At 41.6% G+C, this 4,838-nt stretch overlaps 1 long non-coding RNA gene across 1 annotated transcript; it reads right to left on the bottom strand.

The window, feature by feature from the left end:
* Nucleotides 1–1,732: 1,732 nt before the first annotated feature.
* LOC117485824 lies at nt 1,733–4,104 on the bottom strand. Its single transcript, XR_004556244.1, has 3 exons — nt 4,033–4,104; nt 2,952–3,074; nt 1,733–2,436 (listed from the first exon to the last, which is right to left on the bottom strand). It is a non-coding gene; the product is annotated as an uncharacterized LOC117485824 (long non-coding RNA).
* Nucleotides 4,105–4,838: the final 734 nt, after the last annotated feature.

Below are 4,838 nucleotides of genomic sequence, written 5' to 3'. Positions count from 1 at the left end.
GAGGAGCAGGAGGAGCACCTGAGGGGGGGGAACCTGAGGAGGAGCAGGAGGAGCACCTGGGGGGGAACCTGAGGAGGAGCAGGAGGAGCACCTGGGGGGGGGAGCACCTGGGGGGGAACCTGAGGAGGAGCAGGAGGAGAAGCACCTGGGGGGGGGGGGGAACCCGAGGGGGAGCAGGAGGAGCAGGAGGAGCACCGGGGGGGGGAACCCGAGGGGGAGCAGGAGGAGCAGGAGGAGCACCTGGGGGGGGAACCTGAGGAGGAGCAGGAGGAGAAGCACCTGGGGGGGGGAACCCGAGGGGGAGCAGGAGGAGCAGGAGGAGCACCTGGGGGGGGGGGGGGGAGCACCTGAGGGGGGGAACCTGAGGAAGAGCACCTGAGGGGGAGCAGGAGGAGGAGCACCTGGGGGGGAGCAGTAGGAGGAGCACCTGGGGGGGAGCAGGAGCACCTGGGGGGGGGAGCACCTGGGGGGGGAGCACCTGGGGGGGGGGGCACCTGAGGGGGACCTGAGGAGCAGGAGCAGCAGGAGGTCTGATCCCCCTGTGACTGCATCACTACAGGGCCGTGCTGAGTGATGCAGCACAATGTGCAACGCTGGTGAAAAGGAAGCACTCTTTTTTCAAATCTAAAACTAAAAAGTCAAAATGAAGGAATCAGAAAGTCCTCCTGTGTTTCCTCTGCAGGTTCAGCAGGGATGACGTGATGACGTGATGGAGACAAAGACTCATCATTAGCACTGTTCCTCAGAGGAAGCCCTCCGCTGATCACAGATCAGTCTCGCTTTATTCAATGAGCAGCACCCAGCTGCATGAATCTTGGTAATATTGCATATTGCCTTTTGATTACAACTCCTCGTAATATATAGGGCAAAAAGTGGGCGATTTTGAAATATACAGTGGTGGAAGAAGATCTCAGATTTTTTACTAAAGTAATAGTAGCGATAACAAATTGTTAAATGAATGTTATAATTAGAAGTCCTACTTTGTTACTTGTTAGACGCTTTTATCCAAAGTGACTTCCATACTCAATACTGTGGGCAATCCCCACAAGAGCACTTTGGGGTGAAGTGTCTCAGGGACACAACGACATGCTGACTGCAGTGGGGTTTGAACCTGTGACCATCTGATCCCCAGTCCAAGGCTCTATCCACTGCGCCAAAGCTGGGGAACAATAGTCTTGCAAGGGGGGGGGAGAAAGGAGAAGAAGGGGGAAGAAGGGGGAAGAAGAAAAAGGAGGAAAAAAGAGGGAAAAAGAGAGGGAAAAAGAGAAAAAGAGGAGAAAAAACCTATTCTCTGGCTCCCTGTTTCCCTTCTGTAGCATGTACAAGTATTTATATACAGAAGTACTTTAATAAAGACCAACAAAGTATGCGTTTGTTGACTAATACACTTGTGTTATGCAGTTAACTATTAACACATTTCTATTAAATATTATATATTTCTAATAAATATTAAGTAAAACGTATCTACTTCTTTCAAGTTTATTACATACAATTATTATTATTTTCTTTATCAGGGATAGTTTTGAAGTAACCAATATGGACCTGTATTGAAGCTCATGGTTTGTGTGCTGTGGATAAATAATGAAATGTAACCATTACATGTAATATGAACTAAGAAGGTATTGGTGTTATAATGTCTGTCTTTTAACAAACAAAGAGAAAACATATAGAAATTCTAAACATAGCACTCCACTCAATTATTGGACAGTCACGTACTTGATAGAACCACACCTTTATTTTAAAGTACTTCAACTTAATACAATGTAAAACAACCCTTAAAAGTAAGTAAGGTGCAGTATAACAAAAATAACACTCTAAATGAGTTTTAACATCAAATAAACATTATCATAAACTTAATAAAATATATACATATCATATATATAAATAAATATCAAACTATACACGGAACTATATACATAAATAAGTGTCCAGTGTCCATGCCTCTGGTGGGGGGGAGATACATGTTGTTATGTCCGCCAACCACTGCTCCTTTGGCACAATGTAGTTCACTACTCCCTGTACTGGCTGTGTCCAGTGTCCGCTGTCCCAAACCTCCCACACCTTCACACGTGTTGGGCAGTACTCTGCGGGTCAGTGTGTGGCTGTATGGAGCAGGAGCAGGAGCAGGAGCAGGAGCAGGAGCAGGAGCAGGAGCAGGAGCAGGAGCAGGAACAGCAGAGAGAGGCTGGCATTCAGAGCCTGTGGAGCACCGACCAGGACAGGAACCTGTGAGCTCACTGGTGTAAATATCATGGAGCCCAAAGGTGGAGCAGGGAAGAGCTGCAACACCACCTGTGGACCTGAGGGTGGAGCAGGGAACAGCTACATCTCCACCTGAGGGCCAGAGGGTGGAGCAGGGAAGAGCTACATCTCCACCTGAGGGCCAGAGGGTTGAGCAGGGAACAGCTGCTCCACCTTGCTTTGATGCTTTGTGATCTGGAATGTGACAACAGCGAAGTTGAGGCATTTATTAGAAATGATCTATAGCAGTTAATGTTTCCAGATTTATAACCGAACACATTTATAATAAAAACTAGTTTTTAATGTTATTGTTTATAAGAGAGTTTAACAAACATGGAAATCAAATACTCAGTCACGTTATATTTGACCTTTTTGGTTGAGTCCATCTTTAAGATGGAACTAAATGTGGAGGTGATGCTGGCCTTGATATGGTCCATGTGGGAGAGGATATCCCTGCCGTACATGGACAGCACCCAGAGACTGCTTGGGAGGAGGCTGGGCTCTGGGGGTAACTACTGGGGGTGTGATATAAAATGTATGCATGAGGCATTTCTTAATCTGAAACTATCATCATTATGTTTTAGTCTGGAGTGAGTCACTCAGTGTAAATCATTTGATTGATAATGTTTGCACCAGTCAATTGTAAATGTTCAGTAATATACTTATCATTTGTGAATAATAAGTAAGAGGTACATGTTTCTATACTTTACCTTCTGACAGAGGTCACGTCACTTCTGTTTCCTTGGAGCGGGTTCATCCCTCCTGAAGGCCAAAGCCCGTCCATTCTGCATCTCCCATTTCTTTATGGCTTATAGGTTTAGTGATCATCTAAACTTTAAGTAAAATAACAATTCAAGTGTTAGAGAGAACTACACTGCAAAGCGAACAACACTGATACCATGTTAACCATTATTTATACAGGTTATCTACACATATAATCATGTATAAACACATGATGTTCATAAACGGTGAAGTTATCCTTTTATCCATAAATGATTGATGTATGTATATTAAATTACAATTAATGTAATGTTATATACAGTATATAGCTATCTTTAATATATATTCAACAATATACTGTATCCTTCCTGGAGCATATAACACACTTTATCATATCATACTGAGCAACGATCCCTTATCTCACATAAAGATATTTATGTCATATAATATATGATATACTTTAGGTGTCTATATGAACAAATAAACTGATAAACATAAACTCATAAAACGCCACCAGTAACCAATAGGCATCTTAACCAAATCTGTAAAGTAACTAAAGGTAAGCTATTAAACACATGTAGTGGATTAAAAGTACACCATTTACCTCTGAATTGTAGTGGAGTAGAAGTACACAGTAGACAAATATGGAAACACTCAAGTGAAGTACAAGTATCTCAAAATTCTACTTAAGTACAGTACTTGAGTAAATGTTCTTAGTTACTTCCCACCTCTGTGTATACAGTATATATGCTGTATGACTAATGTACCACTGCTCACAGAAGTGTAGTTACTAATTACAACATGCCCATTCATACAAGAGTCGTTTAACAACTTATTTAAATTACTGTTGTCAATCGGATGTATAACACATGGCTGTTGACATTGATTAATATAATAACGTGTATTTAACCTAGACACGATAGCATTAGCAATGCTGGCTTGCTAACTTTATGCAGACTGAAGTGGCCGACTGTATACCGTAATGTAAAAGTTGACGCCAAAACGACGGTTGTAAAAATAGGTTTTATGACTGTAAACGGGAAAATAGAAACATGTAGTGTTGTTACTTACTCTGAATACCTCTAATGCGCCTCGCGACTTGTCCACTGTGTCAACCAAAAGCGTGAGGGGGGCGGGTTCGGGGAGAAGCCGTGCCGTGAGTGGCTCTGTCCATTGTGATGCCGTGACATGATTGGCTCCGTCCATTGTGAACTCGCGTCGTGATTGGTTTAGGTCCAATCTCACAATGGACAGCGAGTATCATGATTGGATGATAGATTGGAGCTTGAGCAGACGGTCCTGCGATATATACTTATTGTATTATGACTTTATTATGATATTAATGCACGAATGTGTTCATCACAGCTGGATAATGTAGAAGAAAGGACTTTATATAATGCTGTTGGATATGCTATAATTACATGTCAATGTCTGTTTATTATTTAGTTTGTTAGTTTAGTTAGTTAGTTAGTTATTTATTTAGTTGGTTAATTAGTTAGTTAGTTAGTTAGTTAGTTAGTTGGTTGGTTAGTTAGTTGGTTAGTTGGTTAGTTATTTATTTAGTTGGTTAATTAGTTAGTTAGTTAGTTTAGTTAGTTTAGTTAGTTGGTTGGTTAGTTAGTTGGTTAGTTAGTTGGTTAGTTAGTTGGTTAGTTGGTTAGTTAGTTGGTTAGTTAGTTAAGTTAGTTGGTTAGTTAGTTAGTTGCTTAGTTAGTTGGTTAGTTAGTTGGTTAGTTAGTTAGTTAGTTGGTTAGTTAGTTAGTTAGTTAGTTAGTTAGTTAGTTAGTTAGTTAGTTAGTTAGTTAGTTAGTTAGTTAGTTAGTTAGTTAGTTAGTTAGTTAGTTAGTTAGTTAGTTAGTTAGTTGGTTGGTTAGTTA

Source organism: Trematomus bernacchii, unplaced genomic scaffold (genome assembly GCF_902827165.1).
Source record: "Trematomus bernacchii unplaced genomic scaffold, fTreBer1.1, whole genome shotgun sequence".
Classification (NCBI taxonomy): domain Eukaryota; kingdom Metazoa; phylum Chordata; class Actinopteri; order Perciformes; family Nototheniidae; genus Trematomus; species Trematomus bernacchii.
This window is presented reverse-complemented; position numbering and strand designations above follow the sequence as displayed.